This window comes from Mauremys mutica, unplaced genomic scaffold, assembly GCF_020497125.1.
Source record: "Mauremys mutica isolate MM-2020 ecotype Southern unplaced genomic scaffold, ASM2049712v1 001160F_np12_obj, whole genome shotgun sequence".
Classification (NCBI taxonomy): Eukaryota; Metazoa; Chordata; order Testudines; family Geoemydidae; genus Mauremys; species Mauremys mutica.
This window is the reverse complement of record NW_025423130.1, coordinates 39439-62109: the sequence shown is the minus strand read 5'-3', so window position 1 is coordinate 62109 and position 22671 is coordinate 39439. Positions and strand designations below refer to the sequence as shown.

The 22671-nt window shown below is 49.8% G+C and overlaps 2 non-coding genes across 2 annotated transcripts; one reads left to right on the top strand and one right to left on the bottom strand.

Annotated features, from left to right (window-relative positions):
- Positions 1–10028: 10028 nt before the first annotated feature.
- Positions 10029–10100, bottom strand: TRNAC-GCA. The gene has a single exon. It is a non-coding gene; the product is annotated as a tRNA-Cys (tRNA).
- Positions 10101–11210: 1110 nt separating this feature from the next.
- TRNAS-AGA lies at positions 11211–11292 on the top strand. Its single transcript has one exon. It is a non-coding gene; the product is annotated as a tRNA-Ser (tRNA).
- The last annotated feature ends 11379 nt before the right edge of the window (positions 11293–22671 follow it).

The following is a 22671-nucleotide window of genomic DNA, read 5'->3' as shown; positions in this document are numbered from 1 at the left end:
CCATGTTTATTTGTCCCCCTACTGTTACTCACACTTTCCTGTCAACTGTTGGAAATTGGCCGTCCCGATTATCACTACAAAAGGTTTTTTCTCCTGCTGATAATAGCTCACCTTAACTGTAAAAGCAGCAAAGAATCCTGTGGCACCTTATAGACTAATAGGTGTTAGTCTATAAGGTGCCACAGGATTCTTTGCTGCTTTTATAGATCCAGACTAACATGGCTACCCCTCTGATACTTGTCACCTTAACTGCTCACTCTCATTATAGTATGTATGGCAACAGCCATTTTTTCATGTTCTCTGTGTATATCTATATCTATATATCTTCCTGCTGTATTTTCCACTGCATGCATCCGATGAAGTGGGTTTTAGCCCACGAAAGCTTATGCTCAAATAAATTTGTTAGTCTCTAAGGAGCCACAAATACTCCTCTTTCTTTTTGCAGATAAATTAATGGAGGTTAAGTCCATGAATGGCTATTAGCCAGGATGGGTAAGGAATGGTGCCCCTAGCCTCTGTTTGTCAGAGGGTGGAGATAGATGGCAGGAGAGAGATCACTTGATCATTACCTGTTAGGTTTAGTCCCTCTGGGGCACCCACCATTGGCCACTGTTGGCAGATAGGATACAGGGTTGGACGGACCTTTAGTCTGACCCAGTATGGCCATTCTTATGTTTTTATGAAGGGAGGAGGAGTATCTTAGGACAGAGTTTCTGTAGTGTAGTGATTATCACGTTTGCCTAACACGCAAAAGGTCCCTAGTTCAAAACCAAACAGAAACATATAGGCTTAATTTTCCCAGCTCCTACTGGCCTGTCCCTCAATCCTCCTCCCTATTGGTCAGGGCAGAAGAGGTGGCTGTAAGAGCAGCCAGGTTCCTGAGCTGGGCCTTCTAGCATTTGGGGATGGTGGAGCTGACTGGGGCATGGTGCTAGCAAAATGCCTCAGGGCGCTGGCGGGAGGAGCAAGCCAGGGCTAGGGCTGTGGGGAGAGAGACCAGCAGGTTTCCTCTATTGTTTCCTGGGCTCTTTTTCTTCAGTAGTTTCTCCTCTACATAAAGTTGCTGACTTTTTCTGGGAATCTGGCTAGCTCAGTGGGCCAAACATCAGACTTTTAATCTGAGAATCCAGGGTTCAAGTCCCTGGTGAAACACTCAACTATTCCTTGAGATCTTAAAAAGCTCTGTCTTTGAAGTCCTTCTTGATGTTACTTTTTCTTTTCAAGATTTTTGCCTTTCCTAAGAAGGTCCTTTTGTGTGTGGGATTGAAGGGGCAACTTCCTGACACCCCCCCCCCCCCACCTCCCATCCTCGCAGGCTGGAGGAATAAAGGCCTCTGGGCAGGGGCAGCTCTAGACTAGCTACCAGCAACTGGTGCCCTAGGCGAACCCTGGAATCGGCGCCCCCACCCCCAAACCCCAAGGGCAGATCTAGGCTGAGGTATTTTGGTAAGCGGGGAAACATTTTGCCCCTTTTTTCCTTTTAATGTTTTTAAGCCTTTTTTTTTTTTAAAACAGAGGCTTAATTATCCGGTTTGTCCATCCGTCCATCTGTCCAACCAATGCTTCTTTCTCCATCCTTCTGGTTCTGGCTGCCCCTAACTACAACCATAACTTTGGTCTTGAACTTTATAGAGTAGTGAGATACCTTAAGGGTTAAATGCTAAATCCCAAACCCAAACAACACTAGTTACCTGTGTCTGGCAAAAGGTGTCTGGCAGTTTTGCCACTTTGAATGATTCAAATGGATTTTCAGTGGCATTATAAAAAAATCCCAACAAAGCAGAACCAAACCAATTCATCTTAAACCTACAAAACAAGAGTTTTACAAACCATGAGTGTCAGTTTAGGTCCTTAAAACCTTACATCATCACACACAGTTCTCCTTTGCCTAACATCCCTTGCACTGCGATTACTCTTTTTTACACAACTGAACCCCGATTACACGTCCATCTTGTACAACCAGAGCCAGCCAGGGGCAGGCAAGTTAAGTTCCAATAAAAACCCCGGACATTCCTTTAGTGATTTTGATTACATTACCCAGTAGTCAAATAATTTTGATGAGATTATCTCTCGACCTGCTGCCTGCAGCCGTCCCCTATAGACCATTTCTGTGGGCAAAGGGCCCATTTCCCCTCAGAATGGCTGTAAAAGCTTCACGGGACAAAACATAGTGGTGGTAGTAGCCACTTTATCTGACCCTCTTGTATAATTTAATTACCAAACTTCTATCAAATGTGACTGCACAGAGCTGCACATACAGTTACGTACAGTTACATTCACTGAATGTGAGCAACTGTCCCCAGAACTCACTGCCAGTGGCACAGGTACCTTTTAAGTACCGAGACGTGCAGTGACATCTTTCATAGGAATCGGCCAGCGTGTGCATGGCCGGCGTGTTCAGAGCAATGGTTGCCCACAGGTGCCGTGTCAGGCTCTGGCCCCGCGTGAGACAATGGACCACTTTATGGTGGCTGGTTTGTTTCCCCGGCAGGTGTGGGGACTTTGGGCTACATGATGGCAGCTGCCAGATTTGGTTGGACAGGATTCTTTTCAGCTCACCTGAGGCTTGTTCCTGGCCGAACGAGGGCAACCACAGGGCGCCAGCAGAACCAGCTGCAGCAAGGGCGCCCTCAGCAGGGGCCACCGTATAGCGGGCGGGTGTCACGGGACACACTGCACCTGCTCAATGTCAGAAAATCCCCTTCAGACTAAACCAGTTTGTTTCTCGAAATCAAAACAAGTGGGATGAAAGTTCTTTGCAAAAATATTTTGTTGCAAAACAAAAGCATCTCCTGTTTGTCAGAGTGTGTTAAATTGTCTCGTCACACACAGAGGGGAGACACTTAGATCACAAACATTAGATAAGATGCTTCAGTCTGAGCTAAGTAGTTGCTGCTCTTAACAATTGCAAAATAAAAAAAATACAAATGAAATAGACTTTCAGCTATTCTATTATGTTATAATCTGCTCTCAGTAAATGTGATAGGACACCTCATATTATGCACTACTCCTAGTGACACTCTCCAATGGATCCCCACCCACCGTGAGGTAGGTAGGAGAGGATCATTATAATCCCTACTTGAAAGAGGGAGAAGCTAAGGCTGAGAAAGGAGAATTGACTTATCTTAGGTCACACAGTCAGTCAGTGGCAGAGTTGGGAATAGGACCTAAGAGCCCTGATTTTCAAACTAACCATCGGATCTTGAATTTCATCCATTGAATGACCTGAATAAAGTGCTCTCAGATGAACTCCAGACCAACAACACTGCACAGTAATTATTCAGCAAGTATTTGAGGAGAACTGCAATGTTAGAGAGAATCATGAACTGCTCAGAGACCATTAATGCAGAGAAGCAGCAAAATTCATCAAACATATGATTGGTTCTGACTTATTTACTTGGTCTTAAAAGAGAACAACAAGGAGCTGAGTCTCCTCCCTGTCAATAACCCCCTGCTCAGCCAATCAGGGTAGAGACTGAGGACGGGAAGCTGAGGGTTCTCACCAGGGAGCCCAAAGGATGGCCCAGATCACTGGTGGGGATCACTGACCAAGCACTATTTCAGCCCCACATTTTTGGGTGGACCTCCCACAGTGGGAGCTGCCAAACACTCCCCCGCAACACATACACACACCCCGCTCTTGGTGTTGGGAGGGAAAGAGGTGAAAGGACAAAAGAAGCAAGAGAAGAGAAAGGAGAAAGGGACGGAGGAAAAGGTGAAACACAAAGGACAAACCCTAATGTCCCTAGTGATTCTAGGGGATAAAATCCCAGGTGCGGAATAAAATTCTGCCTCCTTGAGCTCATGTTTTCCATGCTTAGACTTTGTCACCAGATGGATCAGACTGAACCGGTTTCAAACCTCGAGGAGGCTCTTACCTTCTAAACAGGGACGGCTGTTTTCTAGTAAAATCAGGAAAAGGGAAGGAGAAAACTCAAAAGAGGTTCCTCCTGGCACTCACGTCCGTGAATCCGAATACTCTTTCAGTCCTCAAAGAGAGACCTGGAGAAGGAGAGTTGCTGAAGCAAAGCCACAGGGGTCTCTGAGGTTTCCCTGGCCCCTCGCCCCTGTCCTGCCTGGCTGATGTCAGCATCTCTCTGTGAGGTCACCACCTCCCCACCACCTTTGACCAATAGTCTGAGGTCCTTCAAAAGGCCTTTGTGATGTCACTGCCACACCCCTCCCTTGCTGTGCTAATGTCCTGCCCCTGGCCAGGCACTTTGCAGGTTTGAGCTTCTCCCTGGGGATCACCCCACTCAAGGAGCGTTCGTTCTAGGCATCAAGCCGGCTAGACAGGAAAACATCAGATGCTGCTCCCAATGCTACACTCAGTTTTTCAGAAATTAGTCAACTTTATGGCCAGAAGAGACCATTAGAGCATCTAATCTGACCCCCTGCATATCACAGGCCTCCTGTATGACACAATAGCTACTTTTGGAGCAAACACATTCCAGAAAGGCAGCTAGTCTTCATTAAATTACATCAGGAGATGGACAATCCACCACTTTCCTTGGTAGCTTGTTCCTGCGGTGAATCATCCTGGCTGTTGAATATTTGTGTCTTATTTGTAATATGAATTTGTCTCTTTTCACCTTCCAGCCACTGGGTCTTGTTATTCCTTTCTCTGCTAGATTAAAGAGTCCTTTAATACACAACCTTTTCTCTCCATTAAGGCCCTTCAACACTTCAATGAAGTCACCTTTCAATCTTCTTTTCATAAGTGAAACAGGTTGAGCTCCTTCAATAGCTCACTAGAAGGCATTTTTCTCCAGCCCTCGGAACATTTATTGGCTCTTTGGTCATCAGACTCCTGAACTGCAGCTGGATGTGGCTCTTGTTCTTCTGCACAGCACAGCTCCTGGAGAAGAGGGATCTGCAAATGTACATTCCTATGATACCTTTGTTTAATTGCTGAAAACATAAACTAGACACTTAGAGGACTGGAACTGATTTCAGCCAATGGACAGCTTTGCTAGCTTTTTATGCATTTGGACAGTGAAATGTTGAGTATTTACATTCATATCAAGCACCCCCGTATAGTGGAGCTCCTGAACATAATGGAGAATGGAAATGAAAATGTTTTCCTTTTTTAAAAAAAAAGAAAGAAGGTTATAAGAGAACACTGGGGCTTGAATCAAGGATCACTTGATCTGCAATCAAGCACACTACCACTAAGCTATACCCTCATGACAATGGACTCATGACCTCCAGGACTTTGAAGGACAGACCCTGCTTCATCGAGCTCCTTTGCCATTCCCAGACCACAGGTGGTTTTAAAAATGGGGTTTGATTAAACTTCTTAAATGTGGCAAACACCACAGCTTGCACACCCACCGATATAGCTTCTCCCACTGACATAGCTGCCACCTCTTGGGGAAGTGGATTAACTGCACCCACAGGAAAACTCTCTCCCTTTAGCATAGAGCAGTGTTTCTCAAACTGTGAGTCAGGACCCCAAAGTGGGTCATAACCCTGTTTTAATGGGGTCACCAGGGCTGGCATTAGACTTGTTGGTGCCTGGGGCTGAAGCCAAAAGTCTGAACCCCACCACCCAGGGCTGAATCCCTCAAGCTCTGGTTTTGCCCTCCCTCAACTGGATAAGAGGGCACAGTGTGAAATGTTTGGGGACCACTGTTTTAGGATGACGTTCTTATTCACTTCTATGAAGTCCAATAAAAGCTATTCCTCACCTACCTACTCCTCCATCAGGACCAACGAGGTATGTTCTGCTGCCCTTCACTCATGCAGGAAGGATAATAACATTTCATTCCACTCAATCCTAAAGTGATTTGCAACCCGCCACCAGCCAAAACTGGTCATTTTGGGAAAGTGGCCCCATCATGCTGCATAGCTAGGCAGAGTAGGTGTGTCTGTGCAAACACGGTCTGTTCCTGAAGTCTTTCCCCCATCTCCTCACTAGATGTGAGGGGGGAGCTCATTCAGCCCCTGCTTCCGCTTAGTATTTAAAAATGCCTTATTGTCCCTAGCTCTGCTGACCTTAGATTTCTCCTCCTGTCTTCTTCTTGCCAGTTCAGATGAGGTGGCCGAGTGGTTAAGGTGATAGACTGCTAATCCATTGTGCTCTGCATGCATGGGTTCAATTCTCATTGGATGTGTTTAGTTTTCACCCCTCCTTTGTAGACAACCATCTCCCCCTTTGGTACAATGACAGATCAAACAATGTTGCTTCTTGCAAACAAAAACCTTCTCAGAAACTCAGAACTCCCTTGCTTTAAATAAAATGTCTAAATCCCAGATTTCTAAAAATAAAAAAAAAATTCTCTAGTGCTGTATTTCTTAGTTTTTATCTCAAAAGGGAACATCCTCATCTTCTCCCCCAAACACCCTGGGACCTGCCCAAATTATTAAAATACCCTCAACCTGAGCAAGGCCAGAACAGTGAAGCAGAGCTAGTGTCTAGACCAAGCTGTTCTGAAGGAGGCAACTCAAATATTTTCTCCCTCCTTCCCTTGGCAAGGTCTGACTGAGAAAACAAAATTCCTCAAACTACAATGTGAGTCAAGCAGTGTCCATTGTCGCTGTGCTATCTCGGAGAATCCTGCATTGTACACGGTTCCTGGGCTAGTCCTTGGAAGGTGGATCCCTTCAATGGGCCAGCAGCGAGTCTGTTAATGCCGCCCCCGTGTGGCCAAAGATTAGAACTGACCAGCAGAGTTTACAGCTGGAGCCTGGGACGCTCCTGAACGAACTGGGCCCAAAGCCTCTCGCGTGTGACCCTCGCTGTGCAGCAGGAGGCGGAGGGAAGCTGATTGTCAGGGCTCAGGGCAGCTCCCTGCCATGCTGAACTGGTGTCTGTGCTAAGTTCGGTATCAATCAGGTGATTCTGGGAAGTTCGGGGTCCCTGGGCTCCCAAAGGGGGGGTGAAGCAGGTCACCCCTGGAGCAGGTTAAAGCTGCAGGGTGACAGTGGGGTTGCTGCCCCTGTGAACAGCTGCTGTAGCACCACCTGGGCAGGACAGGGAGAGCCAGTTATACCACCCCCCAGCCTGTGTCGGGGGATGGGAGCACTCACACCCTGGGGACCCTGAGCTGGGACGGAGGGAGGCCCCCGTGCACCAGGGCTGCTGTAAGGGCAAACAGGGTCACCCACCCACCAGAGATCTTCTAGGGGGGGAGAGTGGCACCCAGACACCCAGGATCTTGTAGCGGGGGACAAGGGCATCCACACTCCGGGATCCTCTGCAGAGGGACGGACACCCACACACCCAGGATTCTGTATGGGGGGCAGAGGTACCCGGACACCTGGGTTCCTGGACCGGGGATGGGGGGCACTGAAACATCTGGGATCTTACATGAGAAAAACAGAGGAGCCTGCAATCCGACATGAGAAGGGGATGGGGAAGCAGGAGCATTTCCCAGTTCCAGGCTGTCCCCGTCTGGCCAAGGCACAGAGCTCACAAGCAGAGTTTAAAGCTCCAGCTGCCAAGCAATAAAAGCAGCCGGGCTCCGTGGCTGGTGCCTGTGCTCCCAGCTCCTGGGGAAGCTGAGGCCAGTGGATCGCTTGAGCTCAGGACTTCTGGGCTGCAGCGGGCTGTGCTGACCGGGTGTCCCCACTAAGTTCAGCATCAATATGGTGATCCCAGGGAAGCTTGGGGTCCCCAGGTTGCCTAAGAAAGGGTGAACGGGCCCAGGTCGGAAACAGAGCAGGTCAAAACTCCCGTGCTGATCAGTAGTGGGGTCGCACCTGTGAATAGCCCCTGCAGTGTAGCCTGGGCAAAGCAGTGAGACATTGTCTCTTTTTATACAGACACCCCCCGCAGAGCCTGGAGGGGGGATGGGAGCACCCACACGCTGGGGATTCTGAATTGTGGGGGAGGGACGCACCCAAGCAACACAGATCTTGAAAAGGGGAACAGAGACACTCACAGATCCCAGCTGGGGGCAGGCAGGGGAAACCACACACGGGAGCTAGTTCATGGGGTGGGGGACAGAGGCACCCACCAGAGATCCTGGATGGGAGCACCCACATGATGGGATCTTGAACTGGGAGCAGGGAAGCACCATGTACCAGAGGTTCTGAAGGGGGAACAGGGACACCCACACACCAGGTGTCTTGCAGCAAGAGCTGCGGTCTTGATTTACACAGGGCAGTGATGGGGAATTAACCACGTCCCTTGCGGAGCTTGTTCCACTAGATGATTAGCCTCATCATCCAGCTAGGAGAGGGAGTGCTGGGGGCTCTGCAGTTTTTGCAGTGGGGCTGTCTCAGGTGTCACAGGTGGCTTTGTTGGTGGGGGTGGGGAAGTAGGGACTACAGGATGTGAGGCTGGCTGAAATGAAACTGCACAAAAAACCTTCTCATTTGCTCCAGCTATGGCCCTACTTTGGCTTCTCCCCCTTTCATAAATATCTCCATATCTACCCCTGCTCTCAGACACCCCCTCTCTCCCATGGGTGTTTAACAGTTTCTTCCTTTTTTCATGGGAGAGAAAAAAAAACAAACCTATTAATTTGAGCTACTGACACAGTTCACAGCATGAAATACACAATTTTGTGTTCAATGAGTTGTGTTGGTTTACATAACATGAAAAATATGTTTTGGGATGAAAACCTCACTGCATTGAACAACCCACTTGATATAGTCAATGTACTACAGAATATTTAAAGAAGTTAAGAAAGATGTGGTTATAAATTAACATGTTGTGCCATTTACACACGCACAAGAAACAGAAGAAACTGAATTATTTGAGCTTCTAAAATTTCCACTTTCTCACAGTATTTTAGTTCTCAATATTGTTTTAATTTGCTTACTTTTTTGGAACTAGAAATGAGGAAAGAGCACACTGAAATCAGTGGAATTACCGCAGTGAGGGATTAGTCTCATTATTTGCCACTAACAAAACCTTTGTTAACAGAGAGTTAACTTTGACTGTGAATATCTCTTTCCTTCCAGAACATCGAGTTCAGTAAAACTCAAACTCCGGAAAAACAGGGAATACAGAGTGAGGATACATGCCCAGATAACCTTAACTCTGCCCTCTAGAAGAGAATCCCTGATAGCATATGAGAACAAGGACAGGTTTGGGGACAAATTACATCTACTTCCCAAGAGTTTGTTTCTTCTGTAGTTAATTGATCCTGGCCCCATCCATTGATCCTGGCCTGGTGTCTGGCTGTGGAATTTACTATTTTTATCCCAGTATATTTAAAGATGAAACTGCTTTACAAAAGCTCCTTTATTCTAGGTTATACAAACAGGTCACTTCCCCAGCTATTTCAAGGAGATGGAATTTTCCTGACCCACAGGGAACTTAAACTAACATGCTCAAGATCACACATTCCTTAGGAGAAAACGAAGGGGAAAAAAAACAAAACCCACCAAACCGTTGCTGATTCTACCCAAATGATCAATGAGACCAGAAAGGGAAACTGTGCAATTAAGTGGCTGGGACTACACTGACTCTGCAGTTACTTGGATGCAGACACACCCAGCTCTATGGTTGGTAAACGTTCAGAGACTCTGCTGCTGCTCATGAACTAGCAGTACATGACCTCTAAACAGCTGCCATTTGAATGCATCTGAAAGTCACAAGGAACAACGATCTGTGTTAAAGGAAGGTTGCCATTTATTAGAGCCCCAATTGAGGCCGTGTGCACAAAGAGAGGCTTGAATGTGTAACAGGGAGTTTGGTAAATCTTGGTTATTTTAGTTTTGTAACAGGCTCCTGTCCACCTCCAGTAGAGTTTTCAGTCCCAATGGCAACTTACTTACCAAATGTAATACAGACTAGTCCATGCCTCCCAAGTGGATGTGGTTCTTGTTCTTCTGCACATTGTAGCCCATGGAGGCCAAGGACCTGCAAATGTGTCTTCATGTGCCTTTGTTTAATTAATGAAAAGAAACCTAGACACTTAGAGGATTGGAACTGATTTCAGCTGGGGGACATGTTTGCTAGGTTTTTATGCATTTGCACAGGAAAACATTGAGTGGGTCCATTCATTTCAAGGATCCCTATTTAGTGGAGCTCCTGAAAATAGAATTATTTTTACTAAAGGAACAAGTTTGTGAGGGGGTACTTGGATTTGAACTAAGGACCACTTGATCTGCAGTCAAACACTCTACCACTGAGTTATACCCCCATGACATTTGCATATGCAAGTCCATGATCTTAAGGATTTTGAAGGACGGGCTCTGCCTCAGAGAGCTGCTTTTCTATTCCCAGGCCACAGGGGTTTTAAAAATGGGGTTTGATTAAACTTTATATACACATGTAGACACCACAGCTTGCACACCCACCAACATAGCTTCCCCCCACTGACATAGCTACCACCTCTCGGGGAGATGGGTTAACTGCACGGACAGGACAGCTCTCTCCCCTCCGCTTAGAGCAGCTTCATTATTTATGAATAGGTGGGAAATAACCTCCTGAATGGACAGGAACCAATTTATCAGATGTTGCTGTGTCTGCATTCAATATGGGTAACTGGTCATATTGGGCTGGATTAGTAGGAGTGTTGCCAGCAGATCGAGGGAAGTGATTATTCCCCTCTAGTCAGCACTGGTGAGGCCACATCTGGAGCATTGCATCCAGTTCTCTCCCCCAGCCCCGACTACAGAAACAAATTGGAGAGAGTCCAGGGGAGGGCAACAAAAATGATTAGGGGGCAGGGGACTTACGAGGAGAGGCTGAGGGCAGGGCCGCCCCTCACTGCCCCCTCCCCTGAGATTCACCCTGCCCATTGCCCACACCTCTCTGCCCCTCCCCTGAGACCTGCCCAGCCCACATCTCTCTGCCCCTCCCCTGAGGCCCACCCTGTCCACCTCTTTCTTTGGTCATCTGTTGTTATTCCTTGAAACATCAAGGATGGAATAAAAAGCTGAGTTTATTCCAGGGTGAGGAAAGAAAGGAGCCACCAACCCCCTGGCTAAGCTCAGTGCCCCAGAGAAAACCTGCCCCCTGCTATCGCAATCACTGATGTACTGGGGATATGACGGGAAAGGGACTGTCTGAATGATCAAGGCAGGAAATGGACAACAAGCTACAGCAACGTCGTTAGCCACAAACTCACTCTCCTCATGCTCCAGCCAGAAGGGAAAAGAGCAGGAATTCTTGCTGTTCAGCAACGGACACACTTACACAAGGGCACAGCAGTGTGTGTGTGTTGTGGAGGCTGGCTTCAGGAAACAACTGGAATTGATCACTCAGTGAGAACAGAACTAGAGTGCAGTGAGAGCCACACACCCAGCAAGTAGTTGTAGCCAAGTGGTTAAGGCAATGAACTAGACATCCATTGGGGTCTCCCTGCGCAGGTTCAAATCCTGCCAACTACAGAGGAAGTTGTGGTTCTTTAGTTTGAATGCAGCTGGGGCTTGTCTTACTCTAAAGCTACGTCTACATGAAAGAGTAACATGGCTTTAGTTAAAGTGTTTTAATTGAACAGCTGTTGCATGTCCACCCTATGCCCCTGTGTCACCAGAGCACATCCATGCTAGCATCTCTTGGATTGCCACAGAGAGCAGTGCATTGTGGGTAGCTATCCCACTGTGCAGCTGGCTGCAGGGTGCTTTGGGAAGGGTTTGCAATGCCTCACGGGCTGGTACAGCATCACATGATGCAGGTTTCTATCCCATTGGTCCATGGGCATCCTACTAGATTGCCAGCTGCTTTTCAACTGCAATGTGTGTGATAGGGTAGAGAGCATGTGTGTGTGTGGGGGGGAGACAGTATGTGCGTTGCGGAAGAGTGAGTGTGTCGCACACTGTCTCTAAGTTCAGACAGCTGCTGGACGCAACCAGTCCTGAGGCAGGGGACAGCCCCGACATCAGCCCCCTTCTCTCCCTGGCTCAGCTCAGCACAGCACTCTCTGTCACACACACACACACACTGCTGCCTGCTTAGCTCGGTGTCAGGGGTGCTGGAATAGGGGGTTTAGAGGGCCATGGCCCCACCACTCTTTACTTGCTGTTAGGACAAATGATGGGGGGGGGGAAGGGTGCAGTCTTGGGGAAGAGGCGTCTGTGGGTGTGGCCTCGGGGGGAGAGGTGGTGTGAGTGGGGGTCCTTTGGGAAGGGGTGTCATGGGGGTGCCACAGTTCGGACAACGATGCCCCTCCCCCCACTGTAAGGAAGCTTCTGCCGCCCCTGCTCTGTGTTGGCAGAGCAGAAGAGAGCAGCATCCATGGCAGTGATTTGCTCCCTGGGGCTCCGGCAGGGGGGTTCGGAAGGTGACTTAAAGGGCCCGGGGCTCCGGCCGCTGCAGGAAGCCCTGGGCCCTTTAAATCACCAGCCTGGGGAAGCCGGGCCAGGCTGGCACAGCGTACCGGCTCTTGCTGGTACCCCATACTGGAACATACCGGCTTACTTTCACCTCCGGAAGGACCCCACGTGGATCAATAACTGGTTAAAAGATAGGAAACAAAGGGTAGGAATAAATGGTCAGTTTTCAGGATGGAAACAGGTAACTAGTGGTGTCTGTATTGGGACCAGGACTAGTCAAGATATTCATAAACGATCTAATAAATAGTGAAGTGACAAAATGTGCAGATGGTCCAAAACTACCAGCTCGCTTCCTAGAACGAACGCTCCTTGAGTGGGGTGATCCACAGGGAGTAGCTCAAACCTCCAAAGTGCCTGGCCAGGGGCAGGACAATAGCACAGCAAGGGAGGGGTGTGGCAGTGACATCACAAAGGCCTTTTGCAGGACCTCAGACTATTGGTCAAAGGTGGTGGGGAGGTGGTGACCTCACAGAGAGATGCTGACATCAGGCAGGCAGGACAGGGGTGAGGGGCCAGGGAAACCTCAGAGACCCCTGTGGCTTTGCTTCAGCAAGTCTCCTTCTCCAGGTCTCTCTTTGAGGACTGAGAGAGTATTCGGGTTCACGTACTTTCGAGTTTTCTCCTTCCCTTTGCCTGATTTTACTAGAAACCAGCCATCCCTGTTTAGAAGGTAAGAGCCTCCTCGAGGTTTGAAACCTGTTCAGTCTGATCCATCTGGTGGGAGTTGAATTATAGGCATGGAAAACACAAGCTTAAGGAGGCAGAATTTTATTCCGCACCTGGGATTTTGTCCCTTAGAATCACTGGGGATATGAGGGTTTGTCCTTTTTTTTTTCACCTTTTCCTCCATCCATCCTTTACTCCTTTCTCTTCTTCTCTTGCTTCTTTTGTCCTTTCTCTTGTTCCCCTCCCAACACCAGGAGCGAGGTGTGTGTGTGTGTGTGTGTGTGTGTGTGTGTTGCAGGGGAGTGCTCTGCAGCTCCCACTGTGGGAGGTCCAGCCAAAAATGTGAGGCTGAAATAGAGCTCGGGCAGTGATCCCCACCGGTGACCTGGGTCATCCTTTGGGCTCTCTGGTGAGAACCCTCAGCCTGCTGTCCTCAGTCTCTACCCTGATTGGCTGAGCAGGGGGTTATTGACAGGGAGGAGACTCAGGTCCTTATTGTTCTCTTTGAAGACCAAGTAAATAAGTCATAACCAATCATATGTTTGACAAATTTTGCTGCTTCTCTGCATTAATGGTCTCTGAGCAGTTCATGATTCTCTCTAACATTGCAGTTCTCCTCAAATACTTGCTGAATAATTACTGTGCACTGTTGTTGTTGGTCTGGAGCTCATCTGAGAGCACTTTACTCTGGTCATTCAATGTCTGAAATTCAAGATCTGATGGTTAGTTTGAAAGTCAGGGCTCTTGGGTCCTATTCCCAACTCTGCCACTGACTGGCTGTGTGACCTAAGACAAGTCAATTCTCCTTTCTCAGCCTTAGCTTCTCCCTCTTTCAAGTAGGGATAATAATGATCCGCTCCTACCTACCTAAACACACACACTCTTCCCCAACACACACAGACACTGTCTCAGGGGCCTGATTTCCCATTGATCCTTCCCCCTTCTACCTCAACACACTCACTGTCTCTCCCCACACACAAACAGTCTCCACACTGCAGTTGAACGGCAGCTGGCAATCTAGTAGGATGCCCATGGAAATGTGACCAAGGACCAGCGTTAGGGGAAATGGTGCCCGGGGAAAAACTTGTACTTTGGCACTTCCCCATCGCCCCTGGGGGATCCCCCTCCCCCTTTACCGCTAGCTCCTGAACTCCCAACCCTTGCACCTCCTTCACCCCTAACTCCTGCCCCTCCTGTGCCCTAACCCCTACACTGTGTCCCCTTTGCCCTTAACTCCCACACTCCCCTCCTGTGCCACCAGCCACTGCCCCGCTCCTGCACCCCCTTCACCCCTAACCCCTGCACCCCCTCCTGCACCCACGTGGGGACACTGACCTGTGTGCATGGAGCAGCTGGCATTGCTGCCCGCTCCTGCCTGGGATGCTGCTCCTCCGGGCACCCCTAGGGCCTGCGGGGCGGGGGGAGGGGAGAGAAGCGACATCATCTGAGCTCCCCTACATCCAGGTCACTTTCCTCAGCCAGGCTGCACTAGGGGAGGGCAGAGAGCAGCAGCTTCTGATGCTCCCCTCACAGCACAGCCCAAGTGGGGAAAGCGACCAGGACACATGGAGCACATAGTGTTGCTCCTTGCTCCCCCCACCCTCTATGGGGCCACGGAGGAGCATTGGGGCAGGGGAGAGCAGTGAGCACCTTTGCACTCGCACATGGTGCCCTTTGACCCCTGGAGCCCTGGGCGGCTGCCGGGGGGCCCCACCCCTAAGGCCAGCCAGGCTCCCCAGCACGAACAGCAGAGACACAGGGAGACTGGCCCCACACTGAGCAGTGGTAGCCTGGGCGGCTTGTAATGGAGGCTCGGGGGGCTCAGCCTCCCCAAGCCTTGCGTCGCCAAGGGGACAGTGGGGCCCATGACTAGGGGCCCTGGCCAAATTGGGCCCCCCTGGAAAAGTCTCCCCCATGTCAGCCCCAGGGCTGCACGAGCTCCCACTCCCTGCTACGGCCGGGGGGCTGCAGCAGGGCACAGAGCTTCTCTGGTCTCAGGGCCCCAACTGGGCAGGGGTAAAGGAGTGACAGGGCGGGGCCAGTGGGGGAAGGGGTGGAACAGTGGGTGGGGCCGTGGGTGGAAGGTGTGGAAGGGGGCAGAGCCACAGACAGAAGTGGGGGGGCATGGTTCCGGTTCTGGGGCTCCCGCACTTGTTCTCCCTTCCCTGGGCTTTGGCATCACTAGCCCCTGCTTAGCGAGTAGGGTTCAGTGGTCCCCAAAATGTGGGGCATGACTCCTAGGGGGACACAAATGAAGTTTCATGGGGGCATCTCAGGGCCCGAGCCAGCCCCCATGGAGGGAGCAGCACTCAGCCCCACTCTGCCCCAGCTCTTCCCCAACCCCACCCTCAGCCTGGGCCCCTGGCTCCCATCCCAGCCTCGACCCCCTTACCCCTGTCTGCACCCATCTCCCCTGCAAGTAACAGCCCCACTCCCAGCCCCGGTTTTCGACCGTGGCTTCCGAGGGGCCACAGCCATGGATGTCCTCAATCACATCTATGAAGTGCAATAAAAGCTATTCCTCACCCACCCACCCCTCCATCAGGGCCGACTAGGTATGTTCTGCTGCCCTTCACTCATGCAGGAAGGATAATAACATTTCATTCCACTCAATCCTAAAGTGATTTGTAACCCACCACCAGCCGAAACTGTTCATTTTGGGGAAGCAGCCCCATCATGCTGCATACCTAGGCAGACTAGGTGTGTCTATGCAAACACGGTCTGTTCCTGAAGTCTTTCCCCCAGCTCCTAACTAGATGTGAGGGGGGAGCTCATTCAGACCCTGCTTACACTTAGTATTTAAAAACTCCATATTGGCCCTATCACTGCCGGCCTTAGATTTCTCCTCCTGTCTTCTTCTTGCCAGTTCAGATGAGGTGGACGAGTGGTTAAGGTGATGGACTGCTAATCCCTTGTGCTTTGCATGCATGGGTTTGAATCCCATCCTCATTGGATGTATTTAGTCTTCACACTTTCTTTATAGGGTATGTCTACACTACCAGATTAGTTCGATTCAACTTAATTCGAATTTGTGGAATCGACCTTACAAAGTCGAATTTGTGTGTCCACACTAAGGACACTAATTCGACTTTGTGAGTCCACGCTAACGGGGCAAGCGTCGACATTGGAAGCGGTGCACTGTGGGAAGCTATCCCGCAGTCCCCGCTGCCCGTTTGAATTCTGGGATTTCCCCAGAATGCATGCTGGGGGGAAAAATGTGTCGAGGGTGGTCTTGGGTAACTGTCATCATTCAACGTGCTTTCGGACGTCTCAAGGGTAGATGGAGGAGCTTACTGACTCGCTCGGATCTCAGCGAAACCAATATCCCCATTGTTATTGCTGCTTGCTGTGTGCTCCACAATCTCTGTGAGAGCAAGGGGGAGACCTTTATGGCGGGGTGGGAGGTTGAGGCAAATTGCCTGGCTGATGATTACGCTCAGCTAGACAGCCGTGCAATTAGAAGAGCCCAGCGGGAAGCGCTGTGCATCCGGGAGGCTTTGAAAGCTAGGTTCCTCAGGGAGCAGGGTAACCTGTGACTGTTCAGTTTCCTTACAGAGAAGCTGAACCTGCCCCTGCTTCAGTTACTGTTGACTTTCTTCTGCGGTTACATACCCCGTTCACCACGTTTCCCCCCTTCCAACACACGTTTAAAAATAAAGTTAATGGAACATTGTTAATTAACAACGTTTTCTTTATTAATGAATTCGCGTTAAAGGGTTGAAACAGGGACACAGACTGTGGTGGGTAGGGTGTGCAGTGATGTTAACACCGCTTCTACACTCGAGGAATGATAGGCTCCTGCTCCTAGAGCGGTCTGCAGTGCCGGACTGGTTGTTTCAACGGAGCCTGCCATCCCTCCTTTTTGGGACTCTGTGTGTGGGGGTGTAAGGGTCCGGTGTAGGGGCTCGGCCGTCTCAGGTGCGGCCGGGAGCCAGACCACGTCACTACACGGCCTACATCCACAAATCAGTCTCCGAAGGTCCACGGGCTCAGACCCTCAGGCAGGGGCTGAGCAACAATAAACAGAGTCAGTAGATTAGGCCCCAAGCCCTCAGTCAGGGCGGGGCAACCAACAGCAGTTCTAGCTCAGACCCTCAGGCAGGGGCTGAGCACACAGAGTCAGTAGTTTAAGGGGCTTAGCTCTTTAAGCAGGAGCTGAGCAAACAACAATAGTTCAGGGCTCAGCTCTTTAAGCAGGAGCTGAGCAAACAACAATAGTTCAGGGCTCAGGTCCTTAAGCAGGAGCTGAGCAGCAATAATAGTCAGTAAGCCCAAGCCCTAGGTCAGGGCGGGGTAACAGCCAATAAGTCAAGGGGCTCAGGTCCTTGTCCCAGGAGCTGAGCAACAACACTAGTTCAGAGGCCCAGGTCCTTGTATCAGGAGCTGAGCAGCAATAATAGTTCAGGGCTCAGGTCCTTAAAGCAGGAGCTGAGCAGCAATAATAGTCAGGCAAGTGCAGGCTTCTGTGCCTGCGCGCTGGTGTGAGGGGGAGACTGCCACCCGTGAGTGGGGTGGCGGGGGGGGGGATGACACAGGCCCACCCACTCCACTGTGTCCCAGCCCGGGGCCCTAAAAGAGGCAGTTAGTCTGCTGCTGTGTCAGTGGGGTCCTGACCGCAACACACCGACATCGGCTCGAAATCTGCAGTAGCCAGACTTGGGTCAGCTACCCCCGGGCCACTTCCCATCTCCTCCTCCATGGGTACCTGCTCCTCGCTGGTGTCTGCAGTGGGGTCCCATACCACGGGCTCCTCGTCGTGCTGAGGGTTGGCTAGGTCGGGCTGCTCCTCAGGACATGGGTCGGTGTTACGCTCAGGCCGCTCCTCGGGATACCGGGCCCGGGGAAGGCTCGGCCAGTCCTCCTCTGGGTACCGTGCTCGGGGAAGGCTCGGCCAGTCCACTTCAGGATACCGTGCTCGGGGAAGGCTCGGCCAGCCTTCTTCAGGGTACCTGGCTCGGGGAAGGCTCGGTCCAGCAGGAGCTTGGTCAGGAGCGTCTGTCCTCTCCAGCCGCCGGGCTGCAACTGAGCGCTGGGCCGGGCCTCTTATACTTCCTGTCCCGCCCCTTGACTTCCGGGGGGTGGGGCCAGGCGGCAGTGGCTCCGCCCACTGTGGCGGCTGTTCTGGCTCCTCCCTCTCAGGAGCGGCCGGGAGCCAGGCCGCCTCACTACAAGGGGCTATGTGACCTTGTGGCGGGGGAGGACGGTTACAGATTCCCCTGCTGCGTGGCTCTGTGGTCCGGGACAAGGACCGCTGCATAAGTTCTGTAACCGCCCTCCCATGCCACAAAGTCACGTACCCCCCACCCACACAGAACATGGAAAACACCTCCCAGACCGACCAGGGTGCCTACTGACTGCACTGTGTGTGTGAACTGCTGTTGATCCTGCCCCCGTGTCTGTACCCTGGTAAAGGTGACTGTCCTATGCAATTAACAACCCCCTTCCCCCCCCCCTTCAAAGACAGTCTTCTGTAGAAAAACTTGACGGAAATAGTAATTAACAGCAAACTACTTTTAATAATCAACTACACAGTTAGGGGATGAAACTGGGATTGGGGCTTCGGAGAGCCAGGAAGGGAAGGACTTCTCAACATTTAGGGAATGAGAGCCTTCTTGTATTTGTGCACTCTGCAGGGGTGCAGTGACAGTTTTCACGGCCCCTGTCGCCCCTCCTTCTTGTTACTTTGGGTGAGAGGGGGTTGGGACTTTGTGGTGGGGGAGGGCGGTTGCATATACAGTGCAGGAGTGCTCTGTCCTCCTGCCTGCGGTCCTGCAGAACATCCACAAGGTGCCGGAGCATGTCAAATTTTCCCTGGGAATTTCCTGTGTGGCTGGTCAGAACATCCAAGCTCGGACTGCTGTCCAGAGCGTCAACAGAGTGGTGCACTGTGGGATAGCTCCCGGAGCTACTAAGGTCGATTTCTGTCCACACATAGCCTAATTCAACATAGCCATGTCGAATTTAGCGCTACTCCCCTCTTCGGGGAAGAGTACAGAATTCAAACTAAAGAGCCCTCTAGGTCGAAATAATTAGTTTCCTGGTGTGGACGGGTGCACGGTTAAGTCGAATTAACGCTGCTAAATTTGACATAAACTCCTAGTGTAGACCAGGCCATAGACAACCATTTCTCCCTTTGGTACAATGACAGATCAAATAACGTTGCTTCTTGCAAACAAAAACCTTCTCAGAAACTCAGACCCCCCTCTTGCTTTAAATAAAATGTCTAAATCCCAGATTTTTTAAAAAATTCTCTAGTCCCGTATTTCTTAGTTTTTATCTCAAAAGGTAGCATTCTCATCATCTCCCCCAAACACCCTGGGACCTCCCCGAAATAATTAAAATACTCCCATCCTGATCAAGGCCACAACAGTGAACCACAGCTAGTGTCTAGGCCAAGCTGTTCTGAAGGAGGCAACTCCAACATTTTCTCCCTGCTTTCCTTGGCAAAGTCTGACTGAGAAAACAAAATTCCCCAAACTGAAAATTTTCTGCTGAGAAACCAATCCTAGTCTGTTTGGGGACTTTGGTTTGAATGTATTAATATTATTCTCTTCTGATTGCTGAATCAGTTCAGTTCAGTCTTTGTCCTCCAGTTGTGTTTCCAGATGTTGAGTTGTGGGGGATAGAGTCCAAGTCATGATGTCTCTACCTCTCTTTCATAGTTTCTTCCAACTTGTTAGGAAGCTTCTTTGCTACCATGTGAGTCAAGCAGTGTCCATTGTCTCTGTGCTATCTCGGAGAAGTCTGCATTGCACACGGTTCCTGGGATAGTCCTTGGGAGTCTGGATACCTTTAATGGGCCAGCAGTGAGTCTGGGTCCTCCCTTGTCACACCTGAAAGGCTGGTTGTGGGCATTTCAAAACCTCATATTTCAGTAACGCACACTGAGCAAAACTTCATAACTTCCCAACCAATGCTAGCGCACACCATCCAACAAGATATTAATGTTCAACAGATCAAGACTTTTGAAATGATACCTCACCAGGCAGACTTTGTACAAACCATCTCATCATTATATGAGAGTGGTGAATATGGGGCTTGCAGGGTGCTGCTTTGAGCACAGCGTGCCACACCTGGGCTTACATTGCAGTGGAGACGTACCCTTAGAGTCCATCTCTCCTGGGATAAAGATGGCAGCAGGGCTGGCCTGGGTCATCTGACGTGGGCTCATGGAGCTAAAGCTGAGGGGCTAAAAACTGTGGTGCAGATATTTGTGTTCACACTGAAGCCTGGGTTCAGAAACCCTCACCCGTCGTGGGGTCTCAGAAGTTGGGCTCAAGCCCATATGTCTGCACTGTAATTTTATAGTCTTGCAGTCCAAGCCCCATTACCCTGAGTCAGCTGACCTGGGCTTTGAGACAGGTGCCCTGGGTGTTTTAATCACAGTATAGGCATAATGTTAGGCTACGTCTAAAGTGCAATGAAACACTCACGACTGACCTATGTCACATTAATCAGGGCCATGTGGCTTGGTCTGGAGTAAAGTTGCAGTGTCCATGTCTTGGCTCAGGCTCAGTCCCCTGCTCTAGGAGCCCAGAAGGTTGGGAGGGAGTTTAGCAAGTGGAAATGGTAAAACCGCAGAGGAGTATTACCGTGGACTCAATGGCAGTTCTCCATTGGTCTGTCTGCTTTGGGGCAGGAACAATAACACGTCCTGCTGCATTTGTTATTTCATAGGGTGGTTTAGGATTTTCATTCTCAGACACTGGGCACAAAGCAGGACTCAACCCTCGGCATAAACTAAATGAGCTGCCCACAGATTCTGGCAGTTGCAATGAGCCATTTGGTGGGAGAGCTCAGACCTGTCCCAGACCTGTCCCAGAGGGAGGGGGTCATCTGTGAGGGGACTGGACCACTGACCTATCAGCCCCTAACTCCCAAACTTTCAGTAGATCTATTATCAGTGCCTGTGAGTGTAATTTAAACCACAAGAAAAACCACACTAGGCTAGACCAAAGGTCCATCTCACTCTGAATCTTGTTTTCTGACAGTAGCCAATGCCAGGTGCCCCAAAAGCATCTCAACAAGGCACACTGGGAGTTGAACCCAGGATCTCCTGGTTTATTAAACAAGGGCTTTAGCCAGCTAAGAAAAGCAAAAGTGAATCTTGCCTTAATGGGCCGCTGACAAAAGCATCCCAGACAGAAAAGCAGCAGGCTAAAAAGAAACCTAGCAGCTGTTGAAGTAGTTGAGCTGGGTGAGACTAAAGGTCTGTGGTTCAATCCCAAGCTTTTGGGGGGGGGCTCTTCTTTCCCCCTTTGTGCAAGGGTGGGCTGTTCCTTTAACTGCCACAAATCCCTCATTTCAGGCTATGCAGCAGGAAAAGGCAGCATGGGCTTCTGCACCGAGTTGGCCCACCTGATCTTTCATTCTTCTCTTGCTCTTTGTCAGCAAGGGGAAGAAAAAGAAGCTCCCCTTCAAGCAAGGTTCAGAAGGGGGACGTAAGGATGACTTCCTGAGCACCGGCTCCAGTCCTCTGCTCTACCAGCTGACCTGTCGAAGGGCTGCCATCACTCGCTCTGTTTCCCCATCGGTGTGTGCCAGGGAAAGCACCAGCCAAGTTGATAGAGTTTTTGTAGTGTCGTGGTTATCACATTTGCCTAATACACAAAAGGTCCCTGGATCAAAACCAGGCAGAAACATACTGGCTTTCCTTTCTCAGATCCCCTTGCTGTTCAGGAAGGCACTTCTTCTCCTATTGGCCTGTCCCTGGGATAACTCCAACCCCTGCATGACAGAGGGTGCTGACATCAGTAAAAAAAAAAAGCTATTAGTATAAAAAATCTGATTTGGGGTCCATAGGAATGGAGCAACTCCTTTCATTGTCCAACAGGTACATTCCTAGGGGTTAAAGCAAAGAAACAGTGAAAGTATATGGCAATAAAGATTGTTTTCTGTGTGTCTAAAGGCAAGGCATTGGTCCCTGGGAAGGGAGGTGGAAGAATGCAATATCTTATACTGACATGTGCCAACTTCTCATAAACTCAAGGTTGGCTCTGTGGGAAGAACGTCTCCCTACAGAAGAGACTAACACAATAGGAACAGGGATTCTTTGTTCAGTCTGCAACTCTGAATAACACACAATTATTTAGTTCTTAGCTCCAACACCTGGCAATTTGCTGACCAGGCCTATCTTAACAAGCAAGGCTTTCTCTTACAGTAATGCCAAAATTCTTGATTCAGGCTTGTAGCAGTGATGGAATAAACTGCAGGTTCAAATCAAGTCTCTGGAGTCCATCCACAGCTGGGATGGGTCATTCAGTCCTTTGTACAGAGCTTCAGTTTGTAGCAAAGTCCCTCCAGAGGTATGAAGCAGCATTGAAGACAAGATGGAGATGAGGCATCAGCCTTTTATAGTCTCTTGCCATGTGGTCTTTGCTTTCTTTGTCCCAAGGACAGTCTATCCAGCATGTGGCATAGAAAAACCTTAGAGTTCTGTGCATAGGCAGGTCCCTGCATACTTTGCTGAGGCACAAGGTGTATCTGCCTTCTCTCAATGGGTCGATTGTATAGCTGATGGTCCTTAATGGGCCATCAAGCAGGCTAGGCAGAACTGACACCAACTGGTCTGGGATGATTCCCGGAAGCATAACACAAGTTTGAAATACGGACAGCATAGAGCCAATATTCATAATGTCAACTACAAAAATGATACATATCTAGAGATAGCATCATTATAATCAGCCAATCACAACCTCTCCATAGACCCCTTACATGACAACCTTTCTACCATATTGGCTGCAAATATAGAACAGTGGTCGCAACGGT